The sequence below is a fragment of the Zonotrichia leucophrys genome, chromosome 3 (assembly GCF_028769735.1).
Source record: "Zonotrichia leucophrys gambelii isolate GWCS_2022_RI chromosome 3, RI_Zleu_2.0, whole genome shotgun sequence".
NCBI classification, from domain to species: Eukaryota; Metazoa; Chordata; class Aves; order Passeriformes; family Passerellidae; genus Zonotrichia; species Zonotrichia leucophrys.
The window spans coordinates 62,013,829-62,028,145 of record NC_088172.1 but is presented as its reverse complement, the minus strand read 5'-3'; the positions used below and the strand labels follow the sequence as shown (position 1 = coordinate 62,028,145).

General features: G+C 42.1%; 1 protein-coding gene across 2 annotated transcripts in view; it reads right to left on the bottom strand.

The window, feature by feature from the left end:
• The window catches only part of LYST (lysosomal trafficking regulator), a 78,137-nt gene extending 65,261 nt beyond the window's left edge, over nucleotides 1-12,876 (bottom strand). Inside the window, exon 1 of one of the 2 annotated variants that reach the window (XM_064708485.1) lies at nucleotides 12,788-12,876. The gene's annotated coding sequence lies outside the window, so the exon portion shown is untranslated. Of the gene's footprint in view, nucleotides 1-11,209; nucleotides 11,229-12,787 lie in introns of those variants that run through there. The other variant, XM_064708486.1, reaches the window with a different exon arrangement.
• Nucleotides 12,877-14,317: the final 1,441 nt, after the last annotated feature.

Here is a 14,317-nt window from a genome sequence, read left to right as displayed (position 1 = left end):
TTATCACTGGGAATGCAAAGGGTAGTAACAAAAAAAAGCCTCAGAAACATTAAACTACTAAAGGTCTCTAGGTGAGCCCTCAAGACATTTATTACATCCACAGTTACATTTATTACACCCTAATTGTGAGGAAAAAAACCAAAACACAACAGAGGGGGACAGGAAAAAAAGGAAAGAAAAACACTAAATTAATTGGTTTAGTATTCTCAGATGGCAAGTAAATAAAAACTTCAGCTTAAAGTTACGATGAGAATGAACATTACATGACAGATTTCCTTAAGGAAAGAGACAAACACTACAGGTTACCCAGGCAAGCACCTAACAATTGGCCTCCCTTTGATCACTAGGAAACATGTTTCACCCACAGCCTCACAAAAAACTAACTTACCCATTCAGGTAATTGTCACAACTTATTGAAATAGAATAGTCTAAGCAGCTAGTGGTTCTGCAGTTGCACCAGAGTAACAAATGTAGAGATAAGCTGTCCATCATGTTTTTGTGTCCTTCCAGCTGAAGCTTCAGTCTCCAGGTTTCCTGCACTGCTTCCTTGCTTACACGGATTTAACATACATTGCCATATTCTATCAAAAGGGTGGATTCCCAATATCAGTAGCCAAATCAAGTAAGATTTTGTTGCCATTAACACAAAAAGACATTAGGCATATATTCTTACCACAATAATTTAATATAGGATGGGTAAGGAATTAAGATGCTCTGATTCTACAGTGCAGAAAAAAAATTGCAAAGAGATACCATGCCAGATAATGGGGCACTTCTTTCAGGATTTGTTTCAAAAAGTGCTAGCTACTTCTGAGTTGTACCTACTTATTTTTCTGCAATGAAGCTTTGAAACACACTGACAGCACAAACATATCTTTGGCAGCAGTTCATGATAAAACCTAACTAAGCTGTATGAGAGCAGAAAGAAATCCACCGGAACACTGTACACAGTCCCAGTGAGATGTTAACAGTGTAACAGTGTCAGGGCTTCACATAGCCAGCTCTTAGGAAAAAAAAAAAGGAGCATTTTCATTTGCTAGAAGAATATGACTATCATATTTCATAAAAAATCACCTCTACTACACAGTATTTATTTATAAAAGGAAAAACCCACTTAACTGCAAATAATCTGATATTCTCCTGCCCATTTTTGCTTCATGCTCATAATTCAACTTGTATCATGTCTGCCTTCTGGCCCCTTTCTGACCCACCTCTCAAGGGAGTAACCACTTGTTTACTGTTGGGGTAAAAATTAATTTCTTGTACCTGAAAATTTTCTTTTCTAAACTTCTTTCCATTTCTGTGAAGTTGCTAATCAACTGAGCATCTTAAAGTGTAGGACTGTCTTGTACTTCAGTGGACTTTGAAAGAAAATATCATAATTGTCCTTACAAGGATGGAACTCTAAAACAAATTTAGCAATCTTGAATACTGAATCATTAGCATACTAAATTTGCATTGTGCTACTTATTAGATGTTATCTCTAACAACTGCAGAATTTGTAGAAAGAAGAAAATGCAACAAAAGCACAGAGTCAGAACTAATACTCTCTATACTAAAGTGAACTGGGCCTTTTCCTTGGTTATGTTTTCAACAATACATTGCCCAGAAAGGCCTGGAATGTCCAGCAAACAGCAGTATCATAATAAAATTCAGTACTAATTCAAAAGCCCATAATACTAGTTTATTACTTTCAGAAACTGTTGCCCAACAGCTACAGCATGAGGGAAAGAGAACAATATAACATACAGCTACAGGAAGTTGTTCATTTACCTTCCCTAGTTTTCTGTTTCAGGTAAGAGAGAAACATTGACCGGGCATGGCACGGCTACAAGTCCTTTTAAGTACAGACTGCAATGAAGTTGCATTTTCAGCAGCTATTAAAACCAATGCTTTGAAAAATCCCTTGGTTTCCATAAGACATTGTGCAATCAAGTTTTTTCTGGCCTCCTGTTCAAACCTTTTCACCCATTCTCTAGAATAAAGTACATACGTACATATACATACATACATACATACATATATATATATATGAACACACATATTTAAAAATACACATACATATATATAAATATACACACACATATATATGTATACATATTAATATTTCATATATACATACACACACAAGTAACCTCTGGCCAAGAAACACTACATTTAGTTTATACAGTATTAACTTCAAGTAACAAATGCTTATTCCAGCCTCATTGCTTGTACCTAATGTTTATGCTCTAGAGAGTATAATTGTTACCTTTTCAAGGATTTTAACATTTATATATCTATCATTTTCAATAAGATTTAGTCTGGAGTTAAACTTTCAACTCAAGCTTCTGTTAGCAGAGGACACATACATATTGAAGAGCAACACCATGTTATTAACACTAAGCCACTCCACAAGAGGCTTCTGCTATTGTAGCAAAGATTGTCAGGGTTATTGCAGAAATTAAGTTTAGCTTGTTAGTAGCAGACAGCAATTTTGATTATCTGGTTAAAGAAAACAACTAACAGACTAAGAATGAAATCCTCTATGCAAACTGGGGAGGAAAAGAAAGTGCATGAGAGCATGCAACAGAGTAATATGTATCCAGTGTGCCCTGGAATGAAATAGGAAGTATAGTGCTGCCTTGAAATCTGTACATGGTGGGAAAATGAAGTGGAAGGCTCAAAGTAATGTGTCACCGAAATCAGCATTCTTCCTTTTCTGTTCTTTTGGAATGATTCACAACTTGACACAAGCTGGAAAGAAATACCCAGCTGATATTGCCAAAATAGGTTACACAGCAGGAGCAACACAGAGAAAGAAAACAGGAACCTGCAGTTTAAGCAGAGCACCTCAGAAAGGCTGAGACACTTTGATGCTTGGCATTCCTGATGCAGGCAATCAGCCAAAAGAATAGCTTACAAAACACAGCGAACATTTGCTAACCACCCAACAACTCGGTCAAAAATATAAGCAAACAAGAGCAAAGCCAGGATCTTTTAAGTTTGATTCATTCTCAAAACAGACATACCAGGCAACACTCCAGCTCCACAGAAGACCTCCTCTTAATATTTTCAACCACTTTCTGCTCTGTACTCTGCTATTATTTATTAACTATTTGCAGTTACAGAAGCAGAAAACCTATTACATACTAAGGCAGTGCTGCTCCAATCACGACATTGCACATGAAAAGACAGCTTCTTAACATACAGAATTTATGTAGCTGTCAGTCTTTTTGGCACAGTGCTATTTCTGACCAAGTTCTTGATTTCATCAAGGAGTTCAGTAACTAGCTTTTAGCTTTATACATAATTAACTAGATCAATATTATTTCTGAACAAGTTATTCAGAGTCTCTCCCCCAAAAACAATGAAAAAGGTGAAAACCAAAAATGCTTGGTATGTTTGGATAAATAATACATGCACTGTCCTTTCTATGAGCCAGGGAAGTATGTCAAGTGCACAAGACAGTAAACAAGTAGTATTTTAATGAACTCTCAGAAGTATGGTGAGACCATCAGAGTAATGATGTTTCAGAATACACAAGTGTGTTTATGTCTGCATAATCTTCATATTGCCACTTTCTGTACTAACTCCCATCTCATTTGAGAAGGATGTTTGTCTTGCAATATCTGAAGGCTGAGAGTCCTGCTTCTCCAAGTATTATAAGCCTTCTATAAGTATGTTGTTTACCTGTGTTCTACTGCCATGGTATTAAAAATTTAATCCATGAAGCTCAGTGCTTATACAACCTGAGAATTAGGAAATTTCTACCTCTTGTGGATGTGCAAGCATTGTATCTTACCCTGGGAAAAAAAAAAAAAAGCTTTAAAGGAATTATCTGTGCTTACTGAAAAAATAGTCCATAAAAAATAAAAATATGCATTTCTATATTGTGTGTGGAACACAGTTAGGGAACACTGACACAATGGCTAAACCAGCCATTCCCCATAGAATAGGAACGACAAGGGAGGAAACCAAATGAGATTAGACAAATAATAAGCCAGGTTTGTTCAAATAAAAGAAACAGCTGCTTTCCAAAATACCTATCATATACATATATATATATATATATATATATATATATTTATAAAATCAAGTCAGCAAACATATCCAAGGCTACAGACACTTTGAGATACACAGAGGCCTTACAGCAGGTGCAGGCAGGTCACCTCAGAAACAGTTTCAGAGCTGTCATGCCTCTGAGCAAGACCCAGACCTGTGGTGCACCACACCGTGACATAAGAAAGAAAAAGCCAAACCCTTGCTTACTCACAAATTATAATTTCCCGTGGATTTTCAGGCCTCAGGTTTTTTATAGTTTGAAATCAAACTCATGGGTAATGTCTTTGGGCACAAAGATTGTTTCAAACTACACTTCTAAAATTTGGTCAATGTATTCTTTCAAAATGTAACCTATAAGGTATTTGCTAGCATTTAATCAGCTTCCTGTGATATATTCTGACCTGTGTTTATGTCTGCTCTCCCCAGCATGACTGTTTCAATTGTCTAGCATAACTTTTGGTGAAACCAGCTCTAAATGATAGAAACATAACTCAGAGGTATCTCAAATTAACATGTACACATTATTCTTGTTTACATACAACAAAACATAGACACCTCCCCCCCCCCCCAGTGTTCAACAGTTTCCAAAGTGTCATCTTTGGATGACACTTTGGAAATATTTTTTTATTGGGGCATTTTTTATTGCTAAAATTCAGCAGGTCCTCATGTTCTGCCCTGAGTTATGAAGAACAATATTCCTTTACAAGTTAATAGATTGTCAATAATTTCATCCTTTTGAATCTGGGGGAAATACCACTGAGACAGAGCTAATGGCAAAGAATCCCACAGGCTAGCTGCATATTAGACAAGTGCTTTGAGACAGTTTCTCAACTTCATGTGGAATTTTATTTAGTCATCAAACAATATGAAACACCTGTGAATACATTCTTGTCAAGCCTGAAATGAAGCAAAAAAACGAGAAATGACTCATCTAACAAGATAAAAAGTACAACACTAATGAAAGACAGTCTCTCAAACAACCACCTACACTCAAGTTACACATTAGCCCTGTACATATGCTATACTCAAGCTTATGCTAAGATTGTGGTCTTATACTATCCAAAGTCATTAACTACAACATAGTTGTTAGCCAAATTAAATCCATTCCAGTTCATTTATAATTTTCATATTTCACGCCACTGCATACAGGCATGGAGAATAAGCATTCCTTAGAAGAGGCATGGGCAAAGCTGGAGGCCTTCAAAGATAATCATTGCAGCACTGACTCAGTCAAAAACAAATACACCTGCTATCATGGACATCAGCTAAAAAGCACTAAAGAATACAATGCTTCTACCAATACCACAACATGTTAGCAGGGTTGAAGATTAGGATTTCATTCAGATCTTATCTAAAGTGTCAGAGGCCAACACTTCTGCAAACATATGATACTAAAGGAAGGAACTGACAAATATTCCACCACAAGGTAGAAACTATGAAAGACCAGCACATTCCTACAAATGAAAAATGAAGGATGAAGATCATCTGTAAAACATTTGTCAGTGGCAAGGCAATGCTCCTAAGTGAGCCTTGTTCTGAACACTAGTCAGAGTCCTAACAAGCTTTTCCCTAAATTAAAATATATACATGTAATACTTCTAAATACCCTCTTCTATACTTTAGGTTTGGTACTGTAATCACAGACCGGACTACAAGCAAGCCTCAAGAGTCATGGCTGCACAGTAACAACTAAATCTAAAGATCAAGACTAACTTCCATAGACTCTGCAAATTGAAAGGAAAGCAGCAGTCTCCCATGGCAGGTAAGTCAAAGTTCAGTGCCACTGTCTCCAGTGCTGAGCCCACAAAGAGCAGCCCTGCATGACCAGGCAGACTCTGTGATATGCTCATACACTAATCCACAGTACTGGAGATAGGATGGCCTCTGTGACTGTAGCTGGGACAGCACTACAAGCACACAGATGACTCTGCATTTCAAACAGCAAATGTGTGCTCAAGTTGTGATCCAGAGGATCATACAAACCTTTTTGTAACTTATAATCTTATACACTTTGATTGTACCAATACATGGAGAAAGAGAAGAAGTAAAGATCTGAGCACTCTTGAGTGCTTGAGGCACTCTTGTTGAAGCAATATGAATGAGTAAAGCCTATCCTAAATGAAAGCTTAGTAGTGAGAGGATTAAAACTACAAAGTGCTTAAGATAAGTTTTGACATTGTGACTAAAGTACCCACTAAGAGCAATTAAATAAGAGGGGAAGATCAATTATCAGAGGGGGTTTTTTTTAAGCCATTAAAGGGCTGAAGACTAATTCCACTTCTGAAGCTTTAAAACTGAGCAGTGAAGTTGGTATTTTCTATTAGCTGTCAGATGCAGACAAAACAGCAGGTAAAACTTCTAAAAGTGGCAATTTAAAAAGTTACCCAAATATCTGAGAGTAACATATACTGCTATTCCTGTTAAGCTCAGTATGCCAGCTTCTTTACAAAGTGAAAACAGCTTTGGTGATGTTAGGGAAGCAGACCCTGTATTTCTTCCAGGCTTTACAGCAAAGGGGAATTTGTTTCAGCTGCCCCTCTTGCGCTGAACTGGACTCAGACGACGCAGTCAACATTCCAGATAACTACAGGCAAAATGACTCACATCATCTCACTTTACATAGCTTCTCTCCAATGGAATACAAATAAGAAACAACTAGGATTTTTAACTGATTTTTGAAGCTTAAACAGTACTCCAAATTAGTCAAGGAGTACAGACTCTAACAGAAAAATTATAATTAATAATTATACTTTACTACATATAATAATGACCGAAAATACGATGTTTCCCAGTATACCTATTACTAGATCGGCAAACATTTAACAAAATGCTGAATCACCAGAGTAAACCTTTAATCCATCCAGAATGCAAAGAAAAAAATAGTGCCAAACTAGGAAGTCCCCAATTATAAATGTGTGTCACTCATGAATACACCAAAGAAAGATTTTACACTACTGAGATGCACGAAGTATGCCAGATGAAGGTGCATATGTAGCCAAGTAGTATTTTCAGCAAGCAAACATCACATGATAATTTTTGTTGCAAATGCTAAGGACTTAGCGGGACTCCAATAATCAAATTGGCTTTGTAACTGATGTAATTTAGGCTTCTAAAAATAGTTCTGGAGTAATTAGGAGTACCTTCTGGAGTGGAAAATACACCCACACATTCCCCCCAGCATCTCCTCTAGATATTCAGACACATGAATTCAGAAAACTTCTGCTTTCCTTTGATCTTTCTTTAACTGAAACATGCAAATAAAAAATGAAACTACACATTCCTCACTGGCTCAAATCTCGCCGTATCATTGAAAGATGCAAGTAATACAAAGAAAAGTGGTAATAATCACGTAGCACAGTTTCACACTGGAGGGATTTTGCTTTGTTTTCCCTACAGCAAACCATAAGAACGTTTGATTTCAGTTCTTGGAAACTAGGATTGTTAAACTCTCTCACCTTCCAACAGAAAGACTAGCACTTCTTTGGTTAATTTTAAGACTATTTCAGTGTCTGTTTAAACTGGTGAATCAAAACTGGACAGAGGTCAACTTTCGAAATCTTGTAACAATTACTATAGTGCTGGATTTTTATCAGGTGCTGCAGCAGAATTATAAACTATCCAGAACATTTCTTGCTCTAAATCTTAAATATTTTCCTTACTAATTCACATTTTTCCAGAATTAAGGCATTGGGAGCTATTCATCTCTTCAGATTGCTGTTTCCATTACTCATTCCCCATCTTTCAGTTCATACACTAAGGTCTATCAAATCAGTAGCTTTGAAGTTAACACATCTAGTTACATACTTTTTGTCATTTATTCCCCCAAAGAACATCAATCTTTGGTAAATGCTTCCACAATACTACAGAGGAATAGATGATGTCAAGTGTTTGCTGAAATAAAACTGCAGAGTTAACATCAGGTTTAATATTTCCAACAAACCCTTGCATTTGGCACTACTTGACAGTAATTCCTCCTAGTATTTAATTTTCTCAGTTTTCTCTTGGGAGAACAGAAAGGTTTTTCTCCACTGTCAAAAGCTGAAAAAATCAGAAACTCCCTCCTCCCACCTCGAGGTTAGTACTTCATGCTCCTGTACTTCTCCATGGAGCATGGTGGTAGCTTCTAACTGAAGCCAAGGAGCTCAACTTTCAGGTGCAGGAAAAGAGAGCAAAGCATTCATATCATAAACATGAGAATTAGCTGAGATTGTCAGAGTGGTTGAGCAGGCATCTGACAGACACAGTCTAACAGGCATGAGTCTTCCACCATTTTTCATAAACCACTATTCATGACCTGCCTTCCACTTCCCACCTTTTAAATTATCCAGGAAATGCAGAAAAGCCCTTCCATAATGTAAGCGAGAGTAATTTCCACAGTGCCTCTGCACCACATGGCTCAACAACCCCATACAAACACAAGTGTCACAGGGCAAGCCCCAGGTGCCTGCAGGACGCTACACAAGCTGAGAAGTGCAGAAGAAAACCCTTTCAGCGCTTCTCACAGCATGGTCAGTGCAAAACCTCACCCCACAGCAAGAGCAGGCAGTAGGGACTTATTTATGGGTGAGGAGCTGACTAAGAAGACAGAGAAGCAGAAGAATAGATGCCCTGGCTCCTTTCTAACACCCCAAAATCACAAAATCCATGAGGTACAGAATATGAAGGAAGATTAAATGTGCAGCAGTGACTAAAAAAACAAAGCTAGGGGAACTTTAGAGAAATATCCAAAACAAAGATACAATAGAAGTTCCAGCAGGTACATGCACCAAGATACAGTACTAATCCAGGACTTCACCATCACATGGATGACAGGTTTACACACCTATCCCTTCTTCAACATATATAACCTAAGTAATTTCACAGCATTTTTTCCATCTTGCTCTCTTACTCAGCATCAGATTTAATCTGTATCTTCACACAACATAGTTACCAAAAAACCACACTGAGAAGATTCACACTTCTACTTAAATAATTGGTACAAAAAACCTGACTTCCTAGAAAACGAGATTTTAATCAGACCCTAGGCTACAAACACGCATCAAAGAGCTAACGGCTTACAGCAAGTAAAAACTCAAGACTACACGTAGCCTTTTCCTTTCCCATCACACATTCCAGTATCACTTCTGTACAGAATGCTCCATCTGGAAGCAAGGCTTCACCTTGCACTAATTTCCAAGTCCCTGAGAGAAATGATCAAATGCAAGATCTGCATGTAAACAGAGGAAAAGAAAACCCGATCTGGCATACCACGCTGCTTTATTAGTTCTTCTCACCAGACCATGACAGCTGAATCAAAACACTGTTGAACCTCAGTGAAAGCCCCCATCTCCCAAAATGCAGCTAGGGTAGAGTTACACAAGACAGCTCAGCCCACCTGATGACATATGACTGGCAAAAAGGTGCTTCTGTTCTTCCCCACCAACTCCTCTCTTCCTTTTATCTCCAGCACTGCCCTCATCCAGTTTCCTCTTGACGTGGCCCACCCCGACAGCTCTGCAGAACACTGGCTTTTGCAGCTGGATTTGTGGCTGTGGAATCGCCATACTGAGTGATCAGGCAGTTGCCACTGTCAGTGAAGGGAAGGCTGCAGGAGGGAGATTTCTCCTTCAGCAGTAACAAGCTGCTCAATCAGCTTAGCAAGCTCAGACAAACCAGTCCAAATCGCACAACAGAAGGAACCTCAAGTCTCTTCTACCTGATCTTGTCCCAGGTGTACCATCCTCAGATCAGAGCTGCCACAGGAACCAACAGCTGCAATGACACCAGCTAATACTATCTAAAGGCCCACGAACCTTCAGCAAGCAATAATTTGCAAAGTACCTGATAATCTCACAACCATCTCTGAACTGGAAAAGAAAGCAAAACCCAAAGTAACCAGGCATATATGCATAAAGGCCCCCCTCCACTGCACACTATAATTCTTTTCTAACAATATAATCCAATTTTCCAACAAACATAGCAAAAGAGATGGAGTAGTGACATCTCATGCAATAGCTACTACAGTTCTTAGCTAAGGAGGCCAACAGAGCCTGACAACTCCTCACAAAGGAATAAAACAAGTATTAGTGTGGTCTTGTCAATGACAGCTGCACTAAAAAGAAATGAAATTCACCCACAGAAGACAAGCAGGTATGTTCTGGACAGCACTTCTGGGTGCAGCAGAATCCTCTTACAAAGTAATCATTTCACCCTATATTCCCTCTGCTCTTTTCTGCCCTTAAAAGACAAGTATCAAAATAGTTTTGCTTCAGACTTCCTCCATGGGCAATATTACATTATTTGAAAAGAGACCATCATGGCAATGTCAAAATTCTGCAAATACGAAGAAAATATTAAATGTCCAGCTGTAAGGGTGTACAATTTCATGCTAATAAGGAAGCACCATGGTCTATTTCAGAAATCACTGACCGGAGAAATACAGAGCTGAGCTTCCTGGGGTGCTTGTGGACAGAATCACAGTATTTGCTTATGCTCTTTGAGCTTGACTGCAAAGAAAACTATATGAAAACAGCAACTTACTTTCAGTAAGTGTTAAGAATGGAGTTTCACTTTTTCAGTGTTTACATATCCAGTGTCTAATTTTCCAGCACATCCCATACTATTGTTCAAAGTACTCACAGACTCTTTCCCTACTATCTTAAACTGCATTAACAACTGATGTGGTGACACATGAAAAACCTAGCAGGGACTATGAGAAAGGAGGAAGCAAAAGAAGCATCAAAAGAGAATCGTAATTAAATGGTTATTAACCTTACAGAAGAACTTCTTACAATCAAACATTTTTGACCAAAGGCTGTCTTTGAGTATGGTTAAAAAAATCCACAGGGCAAGGAGAAAGGGAAGGCAGGAAGTGAGCAACATCAAAAAAGCTCCTCTTAAGAAATCTGTATACAATCTTATAAACCAAGTGACAACTGACTTCCTTTGGCAACCGCCTTTGATTTTAGAAGTAAAGCATTGAAAACTATATGCTTTTAGCTTGCAAGAGTCCCTGTCCAAAGGACAACAACTAGGAAAAATTAAATTAAAACCCCCTAGGAAAAAGATGGTTCTTTTTTTTCCTTACCTATGATAATACATGAAACAATATTATTTTTCATTCACTCTACTCAAAACATCCACCAGAAACTTTCAGAGCCAGTAAAGCACAAATTTCCTAAAGCACCTGAGAGGATGCTTTCTCCTTTGCACTGCTGGTCTGGAAGCCTACAATACAGGCAAAAAGGAGATTCAAGAATATTTTCCCAAGTCTTTATCACACTGTAGCTCCATTATGATAAAAGCTCTATGCAGGCATGGTCTCTTGTCCAAGCAAGCAAAATCTGATCCTTCCTTCAGGATAGGTTAAATGTTCCAGACACCTCTTTTCTGCTACTGGGCACAAGATTATGATACCTATGACTAAAACAGATAATTATCCCACCACCTCATCAGCAACAGTACAGAAGCTTGACTAGCTCCGAGTTCCCTGCAGACCCTTATAATGAAGTCTTACTGATTCACATGGCACTATAAGCAAGAAGGGAAAAAAAAAAGAAGAAAAAAGTCTGCCATCAAGATTTTCTTCTTTAGCCAGTCCCACTTATAACCACATTAGACGCTTTTGAAATTCCTAGGACATGACATTCAGTCATCTGATCTTCTGTCTGAATTTCTTCAATTGCTCTGCTTTCTCTTATACAATAAGTTTTATTTTCACTTCCAGTGATGCACTTGCTTTTCCCTTCTCCCTTCACTGCAGATGTCAGTGAAACGCAGCTCTTTAGTTCCTCTGGGGATATCAAGCAATATCTAATTCTTAGATTTTTGCTTTTCTCTCGGAGAAGCATCTTTGAATATTCTCCCCACAGACAGACAACAGGTAGAAGAGTTTCCATCGCGCCTCTGTCCACCCATTTTGATGCATGTTTTTGAAAGTGGGCAGTTCAGGTGCTGAAACGCTACGACTCCTGTGTATTCCACGTCCGCCAGCGCTATCGCGTTTCCGTGCACAGCCCTCACTTGCTTTTCTTCAATTCTTATCTGCAACAAACGCCTCGCTGCCAGCGCAGGCTTTGTGTCCGCGCCTTGCGCCAGCGGCTGGCACAGCGCAGGCAGCGCACACGGACCGGGCCGGGCTGGAAGGGACCGCAGCGGGGCATCTGCTCCAAGCTCCCTGCTCGGGCAGGGTCACCCTAGAGCACGTGGCACAGGACTGCGTCCAGACGGTTCTTGAACACCTCCAGGGAGGTGCACAACCTCTCCGGGCAATCTGTTCCAGTGCTCGGTCACCGCACAGCATCCCGGTAACCCGGGAGGGGGCGGAGGAGAACCCGCACGCACCGCCTGGACACGCACACGGGCTATTAAACGTCGCCTTTCGGCAAAGGCCGAGGCCTCACGTCAGCAGGGACCGCTCAGGGCCGCCGAGCGCCCGCCGCCCGCCCCGGGAACACTCGGGCCCCGAGCCCGTGACGCCCCTCCTGCCGCCGCTGCCCGGGAGCCCCGGGAACGGGCCGGGCCCCGCCCGCGCCTCCTCCGGCGGCTCCTTCCGCCTGCTCCTGCCGCCGCGCCGGGCTGCCCGAGCCGCCAGCGGCATCTCCAGGCGACGGCGGCGGCAGCGCCACTGACAGCCCGCCCCGGCGCCGCGGCTGCCGGCCTCGGCCCGTCGAAACCCGCGGGCAGGGCCTGTGCTGAGCGCCCTGCCACGGCCCCGTGCCGCCAGGCGAGCCCCCCGCGAAGGCGGTGCCCGTCCCGCCCTTACCCGCTCCTCTCCCCGCCAGAGCCGACGCGACCGGCCGCCCGCTCCGCTCTTATCCCGCTGACAGCGTCCCGGCAGCCCATGGCGGGAGGTTCCTGCCCGGCCCCGCCGCGCCGCCCGCCCCCGTCTCCCCGGCAACACAGCGCCCGCCCCGCCCCGCGCCCGCCGCCGCGCCTCCGCCGGGCCGGCCGGGCCGCCGGGACAAGGGCGCCCCTGGAAGTGCCGCGGCGAGCCCGGGAGTGCCGGCTCCACCTGCTCCTGTGGCCGGGCCCTGACAGCGCCCACAGTGCCGCACGGGCAGTGCCGCACGGCCTGCAGCTCCTGCTGGGGAGCCAAACGGGCAGGAGGTTCCCCCTAACCCGGTTCACTCCACCGCCGCCGCCGCCACCACCCTGCCCGGCTTTAACGTCAACATTAAAATCGTCCTTAACATGCGTGTCACGTATCCGGGGCCATCCGCCCGCTGGCGTCCAGCGCTGCTGCCAGCCGCTGTCACTGCAGCGCTGCGCTGGCTCACCGCGGGCTCCGGAGGGCTGGCGCTCTGCTCCGGTGTTAGCTCAGAGTAAATCCTCGGAGCTGGTTCACGGCTGGGGAGCTGGGCTCTGGCACTTGGCTGGAATGCCCAGAAGAAAAAAGGTTGTCCTGAATGCTGTTCGATCTGACAGAACAGGTTCGCGTAGGCAAATAAATAAATAGTGAGTCTTGACTGAATGTCACTGTTCTCGCCTGCTTCAGGAATTCACCTTGCACGGCCACGGCACTCCAGTAATTTTATGAAAGTGAGAGCAATACAGTACAGGCAATGTTAATAAGAATATGCTTCATATATTCATGCATGCCTAAGTTTGCAAAGGCATGAATTGAAATCTTGGTTCTTGAAATCACAAAAAATTGTACATACACAGGGTGAGCAAGTGTATCCTTCTCACCATCCTTATGCCTCTCCCTGGTGCATTGGCCCCCTACTCCCTGACCTTTGCTGCCTTTTCTGGTGAGGACTGTGTAATTGCATTTTGCTTATCATCCCAGGGCCTGCTGGCTACCTTGGTGTCATATTGGCCTTGTAAAACTTAAGCCAAGCTGCCTGCAAGGATTACACGGATGGACAGAGACAGATCTTGGGAATGCTTCTAACAGCAGGATCCCAGGACCCACCTGCCAAACTAAGTTTAGATATACACGAGGTAACAGCAGTTAAGTGTTGCAAATATAAACTTCAATCTGCCTGTACACCCAGCTTCTCGTACTTTTTCCCATGGCATCTACTTATGGCCACCTTTCATCTTTTTTTCCCTTGGCACCTGCTTTTGGCTGTTGTCCATGTTTGTGCTCACCTCATTGACAGGGAGCAAGCAATCTCTGTCAGATGGGTACTGGGCTAAACAGATCTCTATTCCAAGCCAAGACAGCAACTTCCCTGCAAGGACCAGCTGTGCAGACCCCAAAACTGTGCCTTTCTCTGGGTATTAAGCACCTAGGCAACACTTCTGCACTCAAAAATTGCTTAAATCCCTCAAGAAAAGCAGACCTAGG